We start from the raw sequence: 20932 nt of genomic DNA, 5'->3' as shown, positions 1-20932 counted from the left end.
AAAAGGGATGATTCTTGCAGGTCGGTTGGACCACAGGTACATTCCTTTCAGTTCCTAATGCTTCCTTGGCTGACTGGTTTTGGTCACTTTTGAATTGCTGGCGGTGCTCTCACTCTAGTGGTAGCATGAGAACGGAGTTCTACAACCCTACACAAGGGCTCAGGTAGTGCAGCTCATCCAGGATGGCACATTCAATGCGAGCTGTGGCAAGAAGGTTTGCTGTGTTCTGTCAGCGTATGTTCCAGAGCATGGAGCGCGCTACAGGAGACAGGCCAGTACATCAGGAGGACGTGGAGGAGGCCGTAGTGAGGGCAAACAACCCAGCAGCAGGACGCCTACCTCTGCCTTTGTGCAAGGAGGTTGCACTGCCACGCGCCCTGCAAAATGACCTCCAGCAGGCCACAAATGTGCATGTGTCCTGCTCAAAACGGTCAGAAACAGACTCCATGAGGGTGGTATGAGGGGGCCCGACGTCCACAGGGTGGGGTTTGTGTCTTACAGCCCAACACCGTGCAGGACGTTTGGCATTTGCCGCAGAGGAACACCAAGATTGGCAAATTCGCCACTGGCGCCCTGTGCTCTTCACAGATGAAAGCAGGTTCACACTGAGCACATGAGCACGTGACAGACGTGACAGAGTCTGGAGATGCCGTGGAGAACGTTCTGCTGCCTGCAACATCCTCCAGCATGACCGTTTTGGCGATATGGGTCAGTCATGGTGTTGGGGTGGCATTTCTTTTGTGGGGCTGCAACAGCCCTCCATGTGCTCGCCAGAGGTAGCCTGACTGCCATTAGGTACCGAGATGAGATCCCTCAGACCCCTTGTGAGACCATATGCTGACACACATGCACATTTGTGGCCTGCTGGAGGGTCATTTTGCAGGGCTCTGGCAGTGCAACCTCCTTCACAAGCGCGGAGGTAAGCGGTCCTGCTGCTGGGTTGTTTGCCCTCCTACGGCCTCCTCCACGTTCTCCTGAGTATCTGGCCTGTCTCCTGCGTAGCGCCCTCCATGCTCTGCGGAACACTAACGCTGACAGACACAGCAAACCTTTTTGCCACAGCTCGCTATTGATGTGCCATCCTGCCATGAACTGCACCTACTCTGAGCCACTTTGTGTGGGCTTGCTAGACTCCCCGTCTCATGCTACCACTAGAGTGGAGAGCACCGCCAGCATTCAAAAAGTGACCCAAACATCAGCCAGGAAGCATAGGAACATCAGAAGTGGTCTGTGGTCACCATCTTGCAGAATCACTCCTTTTTTGGGGGTGTTCTTGCTAATTGCCTATAATTTCCACCTTTCTTATCTCCTCTTGGGGGTGTCTTGCTAATTGCCTATAATTTCCACCTTTTGTCTATTCCATTTGCACAACAGCATGTGACATTTATTGTTAATCAGTGTTGCTTCCTAAGTGGACAGTTTGATTTCACAGAAGTGTGATTGACTTGGAGTTACATTGTGTTGTTTAAGTGTTCCCTTTATTTTTTTGAGCAGTGTATAATAGCTAAGAACTCTTGACCAAAAAGCAAGGCAACCCTTTCCCCAGTTCTACATCTCTCTCTCTCTCAATTAAATTAAATTGACTTTATTGATATGGCAAGTTCATTATTACTTACATTGTCAAAGTATACATATCTCTAAAAATAACATAAAAATATATATGTATATAAAATATATATTTATATATAAATAAATGCTCTCTCTCTCTCTCTCTCTCTCTCTCTCACTCACACACATATCCTGGTGACATGGAGAGACTAATTGCTCTGTAAATTGGCTGGAGCCTAGCTGAGGCTGTGAAGCTAATGCATCTGCAGGTGTCCCAAATGGCTCCCTGTAGAGTGCACTACATTTGATGTGAGCTCTGGTCAAAAGTAATGGGGAAAACAGGGGATAGGATTCCATTTGGGATGCATATTCAGTAATGACTAATAGTTGTTTGTGAACAGTAATGTCCCCAAAAACACAATAGTCCGCAAAACATTTGCATATACTCTGCACATTCCCCTCCCCCATAACCCAATTTGTGCCACACATAAGTGAGGAACCAAAATGCCAAGCAGTGGCGGTCCGTGACATTTAAGATGAGGGAGGACGATGAGCATGGCCTTATTTCTATTACAGCACATTGGATGACTGTCATTCATATTACATTCACCCAGATCAATCTAACATCGATAGGTTTACTACATGATACTATCATTTTCCCTATACCCTTCATAAGGTTGCTACAACCTAGCCTATGAATGAAAGTTTACAATGTAGGTGCACTGGTGGTATGTTTGTGGGGTATGCATGGGTGTCCGAGCTGTGTGCTAGGAGTTTAAACAGACAGCTCAGTACATCCATCTTGTCAACACTTCTTACAATAACAAATAGTGATGAAGTCAATCTCTCTTCCACTTTGAGCCATCAGAGATTGACATGCGTATAATGTTAGCGCTCGGAGTACTTTTAAAAGCCAGCCGTGCTGCCCTGTTCTGAGCCAATTGTAATTTTCCTAAGTCCCTTTTTTTGGCACCAGACCACACTACTGAACAGTAGCCTAGGTGCGACAAAACTGGGGCCCGTAGCACTTGCCTTGTTGATAGTGGCAGAGCAGCGCTTCATTATGGACATACTGCTCCCCATCTTAGCTACTGTTGTATCAATATGTTTTGACCATGACAGTTTACAATACAGGGTTACTCCAAGTAGTTTAGTCACCTTAATTGCTCAATTTCCACATTATTTTGGCGTGCGCACATACACACAAACCTGTCACCGTGACCGCTCCTCCAACAACCCGGCCATAATGGGATTCTTGCCCATTCTTGCCCATTCTTCTTCATCATTGTCAATACCTCCAAGTACACTTTAATTTAGCAGGCCTCGTGTTCAGACACCCTCTAATATATTTTTATAAAGTGAATATAGTACTATTTCAGCATTCTGTAATTCCATTTACTGCCTGTCAGATCACATTGATATCCAGGCTAAGAGAGAGAGAGAGCGAGAGCTGTGGTGGATGTTGACATTCTGCCTTCATACCAGGAGCAACAATCATTAGCAGCTCATACACACACACCACACACAGGTGGTGCGGCGCGGGGGTTACACGTGTCACACACACGTTTGGTCTCAATCACACACATCTACACACACAAACACATACTCAAACAAACATCCACATTAGTGACGCACGGGTTGACTCATAACCCTCCGTCCCCGCGGTTATATGTTTAGCAATTGCTTATTTTCACGTAAACATGAACACGTTGGTAATTTAGTAGAATTTCGGATCCAAAGCGACTTCAGGTACATAAACAACCAGATATCACAGTCATAGCAAGTGAAACTATTTTGTTACTGTGACTGAGAATGTGGTGGTAGTGAAGGCATGCACTTGAAAATGTATTTTTGAAAACACAAAACACCAAAAATGACTGTATTTTCATGAAATACAATACTTATCTAAAATATTTTTGTATTTTATTTTGATACAATGACTCAATCCCCTGTTAAGACCTTGGCTCAGGCCAAGTCAGAAGACCGCTCAATAGCACTTCTTACAAATCCCCCAATTTGAAGCTGCCACTGTAACACTGTGTTTCTGTGAAGACTAACGATCCTTGGGAGGAAAGGGTTCATGGGACAGGAGGGATTGAAGGGAATAAAGCCCAATAGATTAAATTCACTTTCACGTCACGCTACTTTGTCAATCTTTTTTTAATTCCTCTGTTCTTTTTCTTGTCTGGCAACAACATTTAACTACCTCTTTAATGGCGATGCCACCTGAGAAATAGTTTCCCAAAATAACAATTGCTTTTAGGAAATTTGCATGTTAATTAAAGTGTGTGCAATTAGGAGAAGAGAGCACCCAGACCTCTGTGGGGAACACAAATTAAGAACATGGGAACTGAACCAAGAACTTTAAGAACGTTTGTTGTCCCTATCCCCTTCGATTCCTACATACACACCAAGCCCTGTGTCAATCAAACACTTCTTACAACCTTCCGACACACACACACACACACACACACACACACACACACACACACACACATGCAGACTCACACACACACACGCATGCAGACACACACACACACACACACACACTATCCTTCCTTCCAACACTTCCAACCTTGCAACCACCTCAGGCTCTTATGGTCTCTAATTTCTAATTCCTCATAAGACTTTTGCCTTCTACACACAGTAACGGATGACCTATTACATCTAACACACTACCTTGGATCGTATTGCACCACAAAACCATGTCCACAGATAAAAAGGGACCTTGTAGTCACACTCTATTAATGCGATGGGGTTGACAAGAATATAAATAGAGACGGTATATAAATGAATATGCTTTAATGCCTTCGTAAAAGTTGAAAGGACATTGGGTATGTCCCAAATGGCACCCTATTCCCTATATAGTGCACAACTGGTCAAAAGTTGTGCACTAAAGGGAATAGGGTGTCATTTCAGATGCATTTCATTGTTGAACCATGGAGATGTCAGTGTTGTGAGTAGCCAGTCACCATATCAGAGCTATATACTGAGGGGAGATTAACCACAATACACAATAAACCACAGGAATATGGAATAGAATAACTAGAATGGAGTCTAGAAAAGCCCCTCAGATTAATATAATTATCCGTTCTAGTAATTCTATTTCTATGATGGAACCAGCCACTAATTACTGACAGCCATATTGTCTCTCTTCAGGATGAGGGTGAGATAATTTTGTTTTGTTCGTCCTTTTGGGAAATTAATTCATTTTACTAAAGTGACTTAGTAATTACAGTCACATCAAGGTTAATTGGCAAATCTGTATTGCCACGACGACGTCCTCGTCACAAATCCCCATGCAATCTGTTCTACAAACACCAAGCCAGCAGACCTGGGTTCAAATAGTAGTTGAAATCTTTTGAATACTTTGAGCGTTTGCTTTTAGCCTGCCTGGAGTACTAGATTGGTGGGTGTTTACACTTTTTAGACTATTTGATTGCCTCCATTTCACATGGCAAGCTCAATCAAACACTGTGAAAGTATTTGAAATTATTTCAAATAGTATTTGAACCCAGGTCTGTCAGCCAGTAGAGTAAACACGAGACACGTTGGATGACAAGTCTGGCCCCAGACGTATGTCATAACCAAAAACATGGTCACAAATATAGTTCATTTCCTGACACAGGTGTGCTCCAGTTCCAAGCCAATAACATGTTTTATAACCGTTTGACAATTACCTAAGTCTTAATGAATGATGACGGAGACTTCTGGATAGAAGGATTAATTATTTTAGGCTGCATTTACACTGGATGCCCAATTCTGATCTTTTTCCTCTAATTGGACTTTTGACCAATCAGATCAGCTGTTTTGCAAATAATTGGCAAAATATCATAATCGGGCTATCTGTGTAAACGCAGCTGTCTGTGTAAATCCACATTTCAGTTGAAGAATGTAGGCCTAGTCAAACAGCCTTCTTCCCATTTAGAGTGGTAATGTCAATTCATTCCAATTTCCAGGGCACTTCTTTCAATGCACAGTGACTGACTGACAGATCAATAATTCAGTGCTAAGACTATTCAGACTTAAACTGTCAGAGATGGAAACATTCTAAAACAAAAGTGTCATCACAGTGCTAAGCCCTGATCAGCATCTGCCTGTTTTGTTCGACAGCCAAAATAATGATAAAGATAACATCTTAATTACAGAGTCTTAATCAGGTGCAGACAGTTGTTTTCATAAATAACAATAGCAATCTAACATTGTTCTTATGAAACATGGTTATCGTATTAATGTCCATAATAAACACAGGCAGGCATGCTCACACAGAGCAGGCAGCTCCACCCAGTGCTTAAATTGTACATTGGGAGGTCCCAGAAGACACAGTGAACGCGTGGGACGGGGAGGGGGTTATCCACGGGGCTCTGAGGTATCAGATCACATTGAGAAAAAAAGTGTCAAACACAACGTAGCAGCCAAGTAGCCTACTATCTATGGCGGTGAAACGGACAGCACTCTCCAAGGTGCAAACTCATTCGAAGCATTTCAGACGTCACTGCAGTATGCCCACATACTTGAGTATACTTGAGCTCACACAAGTCCGAATGTCTTATAGCCTAATTTTCTAGACATCAATGTACAGAAATATTGATAGACAACACTGCAGAACACCCGCCACATGCACACACACTGAGCTGTGTGGCTCATATAATTTTCAAGACATCAATGTAAACAGTAGAACAAATATCACGATATCAGAATAAAACTTCAAATAAAATAAATCAATGTAGGTTACAGCAGAACACATATATGAGAATATGTATGCCTCCTGCCTATGTGATATTATGAAGCACATATTCAGATTACAAATTTGTTCTGTGAAGGTAAAGGGAAAAAAATGTCCTTAGTTTTCAAAACCTCCCACAATGACTCTCCCCATGTCAAGTCCATTTAACTCCTGAGAGTCAACTTCATGATAAAAGCTATGAGCGGACATGTGTCCATAATCTTCCTTCTAAGGCTGTTCTGAAGACTCTGGCTGTAGTGTCTATTTTTATTTTATTTTTTGTTAACCTTGGTGTCCTCTTTAGCCTCTACAAGGCTTGCTGCTACTAAATGTGCCTTGGTTCAGGCATGTTCAAAAACCTTTTTTTCTGAGGGATCTTTGTTGTTTTTTTATGTCTGATGCATAGGATGTTAATTTACTGTACATTCCACCCACTCTTTTGCTAGTTTAATCCCTACAGTCAAGCTCCCTACCTTTAATTCTAGACACAAGCTCCCTACCTTTTTGCATGTTGTAAAGCCCAATTTAGAATTCTGCATGACAAGCCACGGGTTATATGCTTGCTTGTTCTTGAACTGCAAATTGCACCTGCTCCGAGCACTAAGTCGGTGGATGCACTGTCCCCCCCAGCTTCGCCTTCAGGTACCCTCTCTCCTCTTCACCTGCCCTGACAGTTCTCTGGCTCATTCTGGGTTTGAATCACCATCTTCCTCTGGATTTTTGAACTTCAAAAAAGTCAGACTTGATTGCCTTTTCTTATACATTTTTTATTTGGCTTTCCCACGATTCAAATTCAGTAGGTAGACGACTAGACTAGGCTACGTGACGTGATTACGTAGGGATCTCTTCGCTAGCTGACGACCACTACCAAGACCTGTGTCAAGATCAGTTACTTACCCCACTGGCCCTCTCCATAACCTCTATGTACAAATAAGAGAGCAGGTCTGAAATCAGTGTGGCAGGATAGGATGATTACATAGAAAGATCGCTGCGCTTTTACATGATGGATTGTAACATTCTCTGTTTCACGGAAACATGGCTTTCTCGGGATATGTTGTCGGAGTCGGTATAGCCACCGGGATTCTTTATGCATCACGCCGACAGAAATAAACATCTCTCTGGGAAGAAGGGCGGGGGTGTATGCTTTATGATTAACGACTCATGGTGGTGTAATCGTAACAACATATAGGAACTCAAGTCCTTTTGTTCACCTGACCTATAATTCCTTAGTCAAATGCCGAGCGCCGTCGTGGTATCACGGCGCTCAAGAAACGTCACTGGACTTCACCGCACTATCCTGAGGCTGCATTTATTGTAGCTGGGGATTTTAACAAACCAGTGCCTTGTACCCACTATGACTATTAAAACCTACCCTAACCAGAAAACTGAAAGCGTGAACCACTTAATTTAAACATGGAAAGATGACTGGGCATATGGCCGAATATAAACAGTGTAGTTATTCCCTGCGCAAGGCAATCAAACAAGCGAAATGTCGGTATAGGGACAAAGTGGAGTCGCAATTCAACGGTTAAGACACGAGACGTATGTGGCAGGGTCAACAGGAAATTATGGACTACAAAAAGAAAACCAGCCGTGTCATGGACACTAATGTCTTGCTTCCAGACAAACTAAACACCTTCTTTGCCCGCTTTACGGATAATACAGTGCCACAGATGTGACCCGCTACCAAGGACTCTGGGCCACCTCTCTCCTTCTCCGTGGCCGATGTAAGTAAGACATTTAAACGTGTTAACTCTCGTAAGCCTGCCGGCCTAGATGGCATCACTAGACGCGTCCTCAAAACATGCGTAGACCAGCTGGCTGGTGTGTTTACGGAAATATTCAATCTCTACCTATCCCAGTCTGCTGTCCCCACATGCTTCAAGATGGCCACCATTGTTCCTGTACCCAAGAAGGCAAAGATAACTGAACTAAATTACTATCGCCCCTTAGCACTCACTTCTGTCATCATGAAGTGCTTTGAGAGACTAGTCAAGGATCATATCACCTCCACCTTATCTGCCACCTTAGACCCACTTCAATTTGCATACCGCCCCAATAGGTTCACAGACGATGCAATCGCCATCACACTGCCCACTGCCCTGTCCCATCTGGAGAAGAGGAATACCATGTAAGAATGCTTACATCGACTACAGCTCAGCATTTAACACCATTTAACACCACCAACAACATTTTTAGCTTGAGGCCCTGGGTCTCAACCCCACCTTATGCAATTGTTTCTTGGACTTTCTGACAGGCCGCATCCAGGTGGTGAAGGTAGGAAACAACATCTCCACTTCGCTGATCCTCAACACTGGAACCCCACAAGGGTGTGTGCTCAGCCCCCTCCAGTACTCCCTGTTCACCCACGACTGCGTGGTCATGCACGCCTCCAACTCAGTCATCAAGTTTGCAGACGATACAACAGTCTGCAAACTGTAAGTCGCTCTGGATAAGAGCGTCTGCTAAATGACTTAAATGTAAAAAATGTAAATGTAATGGACTTGATTACCAAAAATGATGAGACAGCCTACAGGGAGGAGGTGAGGACACTTGGAGTGTGATGTCAGGAAAACAACCTCTCACTCAACGTCAACAAAACAAAGGAGATGATCGTGGACTTCAGGAAACAGCAGAGGGAGCATTTCCCTATCCACATCGATGGGACAGCAGTGGAGAAGGTGGAAAGTTTTAGGTTCCTCGGGAGGCTGAAGAACCTCAGGAGGCTGAATAAATTTGGGTTGTCACCTAAAACCATCACACACTTTTACAGATGCACAATTGAGACTATCCTGTCGGGCTGTATCACCGCCTGGTACGGCAACTGCACCACCCACAACTGCAAGGATCTCCAGAGGGTGGTGGGGTCTGCACAATGCAACACCGGGGGCAAACAACCTGTTCTCCAGGACACCTACAGCACCCGATGTCACAGGAAGGCCAAAAAGATCATCAACGACAACAACCACCCGAGCCACTGCCTGTTCACCCTGTTACCATCCAGAAGGCGAGGTCACTACAGGTGCATCAAAGCTGGGACCGAGAAACTAAAAAACAGCTTCTATCTCAAGGCCATCAGACTGTTAAACAGCCATCACTGACACAAAGAGGCAGCTGCCTACATACAGACTCAAGCATTGGTCACTTTAGTAAATAGATCGCTAGTCACTTTAAGAATGCCATTTCAATAATTTTTACATTTCTTGCATCACTCATGTCATATGTATATACTGTATTCTATACCATCTATTGCATCTTGCCTATGCCGCTCGGTCATCGCTCATCCATATATTATATGTACATATTCCTATTCCATCCCCTTACATTGTGTATATAAGGTAGTTGTTGTGGAATTGTTAGATTACTTGTTAGATGTTACTGCACTGTTGGAACTAGAAGCACCAGCATTTCGCTACACTCGCATTAACATCTGCTAACTACGTATATGTGACCAATAACATTTGATTTGATTTGGCACACACACAAACCCACAGACACTGACTGACAGACCGGCTTCCTGAGTGATCAATGCCCCTGTCAGGGCTGATGTGGTTGGTCAAGCTGTCATATAGCCTCCACTGTGGCCAGGCCGGGAGCTGATATTAGCAGACAAGGGGTGAGCGATGTAGCCAGGACTGGCATGGGGGTCCGACACACACACATACACCCACAAACACAGGCACGCATGCACACCCACACACACACACCCACGCATGCACACACACACACTTCACAGCCGGAAGCTCAGGGAGAGAAAGGTCAGTGCTGTTCAGCTGCGTGTAATTAATCAGACAACCAGCCAAGTGACAGACACCACCATTATCAATATTCACACACAGACACACACCCTTAACCACATGCACACAAACAATCTCAACCAGATGCCTTAACCTAATTAACTACCATCTCTTCCCTGTGAGGTAGAAACATACCGGAGGAGACTAACTAACCAGAGAGAAAGGGATTGTTGTAAATGTATAAGGGTAGCCATCAATTTGACCTTGACTCTTGAGAAACATGATGATGAGCAACAGTGTTCACTCATTCAATCTGACTTGATGCATGCCAATGAATTACTTATGGTGATGACTAATGCATGCAGGGAATATGAAAATGAAATGTCAACACATTCTGAGTGGCATGATATTATAGACGTGACAATAGTCCATTAATGCATGTTACATTTACTTTTTCGTCTCCTCTTTTCTCAGCCTTCCCTCAAAGACAAGACGTAATATATAATATAATATAAGATCTGTGATACTCAAATTAGTATACACTACATGACCAAACGTATGTGGACAAGTGCTCGCTGAACATCTCATTCCAAAATCATGGGCATTAATTTACACAATAGTTTAACCCGAGGAAAATGGGGTAGGGTCATGCTTTTTCAATTTCAGTTTGGGAGGGTTTAGTATTTTAAAAATGTTGTTCAGAGGAGGGTCATGTAATTTGTAATCAATTAAATGTCATATCGCTCAGGGTTTGAGAATTAGCTGCTTATAGTATTTCATGTGTGCCAGGTGATGCCCCTCATCCCTTATTCTCTGCTGGGTGCGCAATATCAAGTGCGCCTAGTGTGCTCTCAATAAAATTATTCAAAGCCTGTACTAGCTTTTCTCAAACGCTGGTCTGTGGACCGACACCAGTCCGTGGAGGAATGCTTGGTCTACGGTATATTTCTCTTAAATATTTTTTTTTTTTGTGTGTGGCATATTTGATTCAAATAAATACTACTTGTGCAATGCGCTGAACTATGCATGCCTCAGTAAATAATTTGTGTTGCCATGACTAGGTATAGCTACACCAAACACACACACACACACAAGCTAGCCATGTTGTGCAGCCTTCGCGCTCTCTCTCTCTCCCTAAATTTGTTTCAAATAACAGCTGCTGGCTAAAACTAGACCATGGGATATGTCAGATTTGCCTCAGCAATGATGCTATGAAGCCATCGAAAATGCACAGACATTTCGAAAGAAAGTATCCACATCTCAAGGATTAACTTGAAGATTTGTTTAACAAAAAAGAGATGACCAACCCCCAAAAAGTTTTGCACAATAATTTCACTGACAACAGAGTTTCGTGAAAGCTTCATACTTACTCTCTCATAACATTTCCAAGTGCCCGGCTCCTCTCACTATCGTTTAAAAGCTGGTCATACCCTCAGTCTTGGATGCTTGTCGAGAGGTTTAAGGCCCAACTGCTGCTACAAAGATCAGAGAAATCCCACTTTCCAATGACACTGTCACACGTAGAATTTTTGATATGTTCCCCCTATTCTCAATTCTGGCTGACGTGGGTGATGTAGACATGGATCAAATGCATAAATTCATGGGGTCACATCTAAGCAAAACTCTGCTGAAATTCGAGGATTACTTCCTCTCAAAATCTGATCCACACCTGCGAAAGCAGTGGATGCGTAATCTGTTCACCAGCACTGAAGAGACTCACAGCTTGTCACCGGTTCTTGATGATAAACTATTGGAGCTGTCCTGTGACCAAGTCCTGCTCGCTCATTTTAATGACATGCACTTGTCCACATTCTGGCTGTTCAGCAGCGGAGAACACCCGCAACTCTGGGAGATGGCAGTGAAGACTTTAACCTTTACTTAACACCCATCCCGGATCCGGGAGCATCCTCATCAGTAAAAGCTGACTAGCATAGCGCCACAAGTAAATACTAGCATATAAATATCATGAAATCACAAGTCCAATACAGCAAATGAAAGATAAACATCTTGTGAATCCAGCCATCATTTCCGATTTTAAAAATGTTTTACAGCGAAAACACAATATGTATTTCTATTAGCTAACCACAATAGCCAAAGACTCGACCGCATATTTTCACCATGTTTCTACCGCATAGGTAGCTATCACAAAACCGACCAAATAGAGATATAATTAGTCACTAACCAAGAAACAACTTCATCAGATGACAGTCTTATAACATGTTATACAATAAATTTATGTTTTGTTCGAAAATGTGCATATTTGAGGTATAAATCATAGTTTTACATTGCAGCTACCATCAAAAATATCACCAAAGCAGCCAGAATAATTACAGAGAGCAACGTGAAATACCTAAATACTCATCATAAAACATTTATGAAAAATACAGGGTGTACAGCAAATGAAAGATAAACATCTTGTGAATCCAGCCAATATTTCAGATTTTTTAAGTGTTTTACAGCGAAAACACAATATAGCTTTATATTAGCTTACCACAATAGCCAAACACACAACCGCATTTCTTCACCGCATAGATAGCATTCGCAAAAACCAGCAAAAGATATAAAATTAATCACTAACCTTGACCAACTTCATCAGATGACAGTCTTATAACATCAGGTTATACAATACACTTATGTTTTGTTCGAMAATGTGCATATTTWGAGCTGCAAACCGTGGTTATACATTGTGAATATGTAGCATCGATTCACCAGAATGTCCGGAGCTATTTTGGACACTCACCTAATCTGACCAAAGAACTCATCATAAACTTGACATAAAAATACTTGTTGTATGGGAAATGAAGATACACTAGTTCTAATGCAACCGCCGTGTTAGATTTTTAAAAATAACTTTACCATAACAAACAGCTTGCGTTATTGCGAGACAGCTCCCGCCAAAACGGCACAGAATAGGAATCAACATTTTCCACAGAAATACGAAATAACATCATAAATTGTCTTACTTTTGCTGAGCTTCCATCAGAATCTTGTACAAGGAGTCCTAGGTCCAGAATAAATCGTTGTTTCGTTTTAGAATGTCCTTTTCTCCTGTCGAATTCGTGCCACAATGCTAGCCAATGTTGATGACTGTCCCATTTTCTCTCGACGCAAAGAACGGAAAACTCCAAAAGTCCCAATAAACGTGAATAAACTGATGAAACTCGGTTGAAAAACCTACTTTATGATGTTTTCTAATATGTATCAAATAAAATCAGAGCCGGAGATATTAGCCGTGTATACCGAACGCTTATCAGAAGACAATATGGAGGTGCTTCGCGCCGCTAGGTAGAGAAAGGAAATTCCTGACCTGCCACTCCAAAAGCTCTTGTTCGACCTCAGATCAAGCTTGACACCCATTCCACCTCCCACTGCCTGTTGACATCTAGTGGAAGGCGTATGAAGTGCATGCATATCGATAAATATTAGGCAATTGAATAGGCAGCCGCTGAAACAGAGCCTCGTTTTCAGATTTTTCACTTCCTATCTGGAAGTTTGCTGCAAACTGAGTTCTGTTTTACTCACAGATATAATTCAAACAGTTTTAGAAACTTGAGTGTTTTCTATCCAATAGTAATAATAATATGCATATTGTACGATCTAGAATAGAGTACGAGGCAGTTTAATTTGGGCACGATTTTTCCAAAGTGAAAACAGCGCCCCCCATTTATCCGCCCCCAGGTTCCCTTGGAGAGTTCATCAATGAGCTTGACGCCTTGATAAGTTCCTTTCCTGAGGATGGCTCACCTCTCACAGTTCTGGGTGACTTTAACCTCCCCACGTCTACCTTTGACTCATTCCTCTCTGCCTCCTTCTTTCCACTCCTCTCCTCTTTTGACCTCACCCTCTCACCTTCCCCCCCTACTCACAAGGCAGGCAATTACGCTTGACCTCATCTTTACTAGATGCTGTTCTTCCACTAATCTCATTGCCACTCCCCTCCAAGTCTCCGACCACTACTTATCCTTTTCCCTCTCGCTCTCATCCAACACTTCCGACACTGCCCCTACTCGGATGGTATCGCGCCGTCCCAACCTTCGCTCTCTCTCCCCCGCTACTCTCTCCTCTTCCATCCTATCATCTCTTCCCTCTGCTCAAACCTTCTCCAACCTATCTCCTGATTCTGCTCCTCAACCCTCCTCTCCTCCCTTTCTGCATCCTTTAACTCTCTATGTCCCTATCCTCCAGGCCGGCTTCCCTCCCTGCTCCGTGGCTCGACGACTCATTGCGAGCTCACAGAAACAGGCTCCGGCAGCCGAGCGGAAATGGAGGAAACTCGCCTCCCTGCGGACCTGGCATCCTTTCACTCCCTCCTCTATACATTCTCCTCTTCTGTCTCTGCTGCTAAAGCCACTCTAAATTCCAAGCATCTGCCTCTAACCCTAGGAAACTCTTTGCCACTTCTCCTCCCTCCTGAATCCTCTCCCCTCCCCCCCTCCTCCTCCCTCTCTGCGGATGACTTCTGTCAACCATTTTGAAAAGAAGGTCGACGACATCCGATCCTCGTTGCTAAGTCAAACGACACCGCTGGTTCTGCTCACTCTGCCCTACCCTGTGCTTTGACCTCTTTCTCCCCTCTCTCTCCAGATGAAATCTCGCGTCTTGTGACGGCCGGCCGCCCAACAACCTGCCCGCTTGACCCTATCCCCTCCTCTCTTCTCCAGGCCATTTCCGGAGACCTTCTCCCTTACCTCACCTGCTCATCAACTCATCCTTTACCGCTGTCTACGTCCCTTCCGCCTTCAAGAGAGCGAGAGTTGCACCCTGCTGAAAAAAACCTACACTCGATCCCTCCGATGTCAACAACTACAGACCAGTATCCCTTCTTTCTTTCTCCCAAAACTCTTGAACGTGCCGTCCTTGGCCAGCTCTCCTGCTATCTCTCTAAGAATTACCTTCATCAAATCAGTCAGGTTTCAAGACTAGTCATTCAACTGAGACTGCTCTTCTCTGTGTCACGGAGGCGATCCGCACTGCTAAAGCTAACTCTCTCTCCTCTGCTCTCATCCTTCTAGACCTATCGGCTGCCTTTTGATACAGTGAACCATCAGATCCTCCTCTCCACCCTCTCCGAGTTGGGCATCTCCGGCGCGGCCCACGCTTGGATTGCGTCCTACCTGACAGGTCCTCCTACCAGGTGGCGTGGCGAGAATCTGTCTCCGCACCACGTGCTCTCACCATGGTGTCCCCCAGGGCTCTGTTCTAGGCCCTCTCTATCCTCGCTATAACACCAAGTCACTTGGCTCTGTCGTATCTCACATGGTCTCTCCTATCATTGCTATTGCAGACGACACACAATTAATCTTCTCCTTTCCCCCTTCTGATAACCAGGTGGCGAATCGCATCTCTGCATGTCTGGCAGACATATCAGTGTGGATGACGGATCACCACCTCAAGCTGAACCTCGGCAAGACGGAGCTGCTCTTCCTCCCGGGGAAGGACTGCCCGTTCCATGATCTCGCCATCACGGTTGACAACTCCATTGTGTCCTCCTCCCAGAGTGCTAAGAACCTTGGCGTGATCCTGGACAACACGCTGTCGTTCTCAACTAACATCAAGGCGGTGACCCGTTCCTGTAGGTTCATGCTCTACAACATTCGCAGAGTACGACCCTGCCTCACACAGGAAGCGGCGCAGGTCCTAATCCAGGCACTTGTCATCTCCCGTCTGGACTACTGCAACTCGCTGTTGGCTGGGCTCCCTGCCTGTGCCATTAAACCCCTACAACTCATCCAGAACGCCGCAGCCCGTCTGGTGTTCAACCTTCCCAAGTTCTCTCACGTCACCCCGCTCCTCCCGCTCTCTCCACTGGCTTCCAGTTGAAGCTCGCATCCGCTACAAGACCATGGTGCTTGCCTACGGAGCTGTGAGGGGAACGGCACCTCCGTACCTTCAGGCTCTGATCAGCCCTACACCCAAACAAGGGCACTGCGTTCATCCACCTCTGGCCTGCTCGCCTCCCTACCTCTGAGGAAGTACAGCTCCGCTCAGCCCAGTCAAAACTGTTCGCTGCTCTGGCACTCAATGGTGGAACAAACTCCCCACGACGCCAGGTCAGCGGAGTCAATCACCACCTTCCGGAAACACCTGAAACACCACCTCTTTAAGGAATACCTAGGATAGGATAAGTAATCCTTCTAATCCCCCCCCTTAAAAGAGTTAGATGCACTATTGTAAAGTGGTTGTTCCACTGGATATCATAAGGTGATGCACCAACTTGTAAGTCGCTCTGGATAAGAGCGTCTGCTAAATGACTAAAATGTAAAATATAAATGTAAGTTTTAATCCCCTTTCATTCTACTACTTATGTGAGACCAGCTTCTCCTCTCTTGCTCCAACAAAATCAAAATATCGCAACAGACTGGCTGTTGAAACAACGTTGACACCTCTGGGGTGTCCCTGGCACAAAAACAAAATTGAGAAAGGCTGGCCTATACTAATATAGGCCTAGGCTATATGAAGAGCATGCTCAGAGAAGCACAGGGCAAAGTAAAATTTGTAAGAAATTGTGCTTCCTTACAAGTTTTTTTCACTGCTGGGATCAACAAGCTCTCACAGTCCATCATAAATTAGACATCAAATTTCGAACTTGTTCCAAACGTCAAATTTCAAAGTGTTTTAAGGTTAAGTTTAGTTTAAGATGTTCAAAGGTTAGTGATTAATTTTATCTCTATTTCTGCTTTTTGTTACTACTATAGTTTGCTGGGAAAATGGCTGTGTTTTTCTGTGGCTATGTACTGAGCTAACATAATTGATTGGTGTGCTTTCCCCGTAAATTACTTTTGAAATCAGACATGTTGGCTGGATTCACAACATGTGTAGCTTTAATTTGGTGTCTTTCATGTGTGATTTCATGAAAGATTGATTTTTATAGTAATGTATTTGAATTTGGCGCGCTACATTTTTTCTGGATTTTGGCCAAGTGGGACGCTACCGTCCCACCTATCCTAGAGAAGTTAAACAACATATTAACTCTAAATCAGTCATCAGCAAGCCAGGTAGCCTTAGAAGGAATGCAAATTAATTATTTAGGCTATATTATTATTTCAAGGTTATAGCCTGTCATTTAAGAAATCAATTGTGAAGCATATGTGACACAATACAGGCTGGCAGGAGCACCCAGTATTTGAACAACACATCAACAACAGCACTTCAAAAACATGCCTATACATTTAGCATTAAGGATGAATAAAATTGTATTTACTAATTATTCAGAATTAAATAATAATGAAACGAAAAATGCCTAATTAGGCTACCCAGTCATTCTACAGTACCTTTGAATTCACTTCTAGAAACACGAGTTTGGCCAGTCTTTGGTTTGTGGATCATGTGTTGAGCTAGGCATCCCTAGTTTGTCAGTTTAGCCTAGAAGATGCTCCACTAATCCCATGCCCTATTCACACTCACACAAATCTATTTTGTAACAACAATATCATGGAAAAATATATAATAATTAGAAAGCGATAGTTTCCCAACTGAAAAAAAGACTAAAGACCTAATGATACGTGGCTGCTGTGTTCAAACAATGAATGGCTTTTTCATTGATGATCAGATACTTCAGTTGTAACTGGTTCTGTTGCACTCCATATTTACAATTGATAGACAACTTTAGCACTGTTCCAAACCTAGACTATGCTCTTTTATAATAATAGCCTGTATAGCAATCAACATGTCTCCGGTGCTGAAGGATGCGCTCATTCGTTCTCATGCTCTGTTGTGGTATAAAATAAGATTATGTTTGTCTCCAGTCATGTAAAATGACATAGAACTGCATGAAATGCCTTTAGAAAAGGCTATTTTGTCTCGGACCGCAAAAGAGATGATATAATAAAAACATTGCAACAGTCCTGGTAAACCACCAGCCACTATCTCTATCAGGACCAGCTGGCTACCTTGCCATGTAATCCCAAAAAACGAAGAACAGTTTCTAAAACTCCATATCTAAGGCTCTGGTCTGTCCTATTAGTGAGGGTAGATGGTTTCTCTTATTTTATCTGCTTACCACTTTATGCTTAAATTATTCTTTTAGGAATAGGGGATGTTTTTTCAAGTATTCAGGGAAGGTCGGGTAAAAATGTATTTGACTGAAGGGAGGGCCATCCATTTTCATTTCAGAGAGATCCAATTTTCTCCATGTATTCCTCATTATAAATGATGTACAGTCCCTTACAATTCATCACATCGCGAGTGAGTGTTCAAAATGTGTTCAAAATAATGTGTTCAAAATAATCAAGGAAAACACTTTCTAAAAATCTAAAGTAATCCGGCGGTGGGTAGTTTGTGCGCACCGCCATGTTTGTTTTTCCACATCAACCAAAGATAACAAGAGATGCACACAAACATTGCATGTTGCATGTTGAAGGGGGGGGGTGTCATCTACCATCATTCACTTCCAGAAGTTAAGCGAAAGACGAGTGAGCCATCCCTTCACCTCGTTTTGTTATAACATCTTTGGTCTGACAGACATTTACGTGACACCCAGAATGCATTGTATGATGTCACAAACATGGCTCTGCACATAGCTGGCAATTCGCTTAGCATTAGCTCATCATAATCAGTACAATCTTCTAAAAAGTATTTTTCACATCATACGTGTCCATTACAATCTATGCAAGAATCAGAATGCATGATATGTCACCAGTACTTGAAAGCGTGGATAAAACAGTATATAAATAAATAATTGCCAAACAAACAATTTTCTGACAATGATTTATTGATACAAGTGGCACATGCCGGCAGTCAATCACGTAACCTCTGACACTCACTTGGAGCCAGTTATTGTTGTTGTTTATGTATTTAGCTACTGGGATAAGCTGTAGCATCAGCAATGTCTTTCAAAACGAGACAACTCACAAATGCGGAAATTCTGGAGATTTTTGTAAATTCTGACAATGAGTCTGAGTATGAAAGTCAGGAATCAGATTCGGACTGTGACAGTGAGGAGCTGCTCCTCAACCTTGTGGCCATTGAGAACCCGGAATCTGCGGACCCCTTGCCCACCGATGAAGACTCAGGTCCCTCTGAAGATGCTGGTGGTGATGGAGGTTGACCAACAGTGGAAGAAGTACTGGAGGCCTGTGGTAGCTGGAAACCAGCCAGCCATTTCCGCTCCTCCTGGCCCTGCTGTTTATTTTGATGAGTCCAAGTCTCGAGTGCAAAGCCCCTTGTCATCTCCCTCTGAGGCAGAGTGCTTCAAGCTGTTTCTGACAGAGGAGCTGGTGGGAGACATACTGGAGGAGACCAATTGCTATGGCTTAAAGTTGCAGGAGAAGAGAGAGCCAGGAGTGAGGGGGAAACTTGCTAAATGGGTGACAACCACAATTAGTAAAATTCATACCTTCCTCGTGACAGTCCTTCTCGTGGGAAAAGTAAAGAACTCCCTAAGGGAATACTGGAGCATGGCTCCTGTTTGTAACTCCCTTCTTTGCCACCCTCTTTTCCCAAAACCACTTCCTAGTTCCGCTGTGATGCCTGGATTTTGACAACAAAGCTACTTCCAACGTAAATGACCCCTTACACAAGCCTGACATCAGCATTTGGTTGGGTCTTTGTGCCATACAATGACCTATGCATTGACGAGTCTCTGATGTTATGGAAGGGTAGGATGGCATTTCGTCAATATATTCTAGAGGTCGACCGATTAATCGGAATGGCCGATTTTAATTAGGGCCGATTTCAAGTTTTCATAACAATCGGTAATTTAGGATTTATTTTTTATTTTTACACCTTTATTTAACTAGGCAAGTCAGTTAAGAACACATTCTTATTTTCAATGATGGCCTAGGAACGGTGGGTTAACTGCCTTGTTCAGGGGCAGAACGACAGATCTTTACCTTGTCAGCTCAGGGATTCAATCTTGCAACCTTACGATTAACTAGTCCAAAGCTCTAACCACCTGCCTCACGAGGAGCCTGCCTGTTACACGAATGCAGTAAGAAGCCAAGGTAAGTAGCTAGCTAGCATTAAACTTATCTTATTAAAAACAATCAATCATAATCACTAGTTATAACTACACATGGTTGACTATATTACTAGTTTATCTAGTGTGTTCTACGTTGCACATAATCGATGCAATGTGCATTCGCGAAAAAGGACTGTCGTTGCTCCAACGTGTACCTAACCATAAACATCAATGCCTTTCTTAAAATCAATACACAGAAGTACATATTTTTAAACCTGCATATTTAGCTAAAATAAATCCAGGTTAGCAGGCAATATTAACCAGGTGAAATTGTGTCACTTCTCTTGCGTTCATTGCACGCAGAGTCAGGGTATATGCAACAGTTTGGGCCGCCTGGCTCATTACGAACTAATTTGCCAGAATTTTACGTAATTATGACATAAAATTGAAGGTTGTGCAATGTAACAGGAATATTTAGACTTATGGATGCCACCCGTTAGATGAAATACGGAACGGTTCCGTATTTCACTGAAAGAATAAACGTTTTGTTTCCGGATTCGACCATATTAATGACCTAAGGCTCCTTTTTCTGTGTGTTATTATGTTATAATTAAGTCTATGATTTGATAGAGCAGTCTGACTGAGCGATGGTAGGCACCAGCATCCTCGTAAGCGTTCATTCAAACAGCACTTTCGTGCGTTTTGCCAGCAGCTCTTCGCAATGCTTCAAGCATTGCGCTGTTTATGACTTCAAAACCTATCAACTCCCGGGATTAGGCTGGTGTAACCGATGTGAAATGGCTAGCTAGTTAGCGGGGTGCGCGCTAATAGCGTTTCAAACATCACTCACTCTGAGACTTGGAGTAGTTGTTCCCCCGGCTTTTGTGGAGTGATGGGTAACGATGCTTCGAGGGTGGCTGTTGTCGATGTGTTCCTGGTTCGAGCCCAGGTAGCGGCGAGGAGAGGGATGGAAGCTATACTGTTACACTGGCAATACTAAAGTGCCTATAAGAACATCCAATA

Source organism: Salvelinus sp. IW2-2015, linkage group LG24 (assembly GCF_002910315.2).
Source record: "Salvelinus sp. IW2-2015 linkage group LG24, ASM291031v2, whole genome shotgun sequence".
Taxonomy (NCBI): domain Eukaryota; kingdom Metazoa; phylum Chordata; class Actinopteri; order Salmoniformes; family Salmonidae; genus Salvelinus; species Salvelinus sp. IW2-2015.
Note: the sequence above shows the minus strand (reverse complement) of the source record.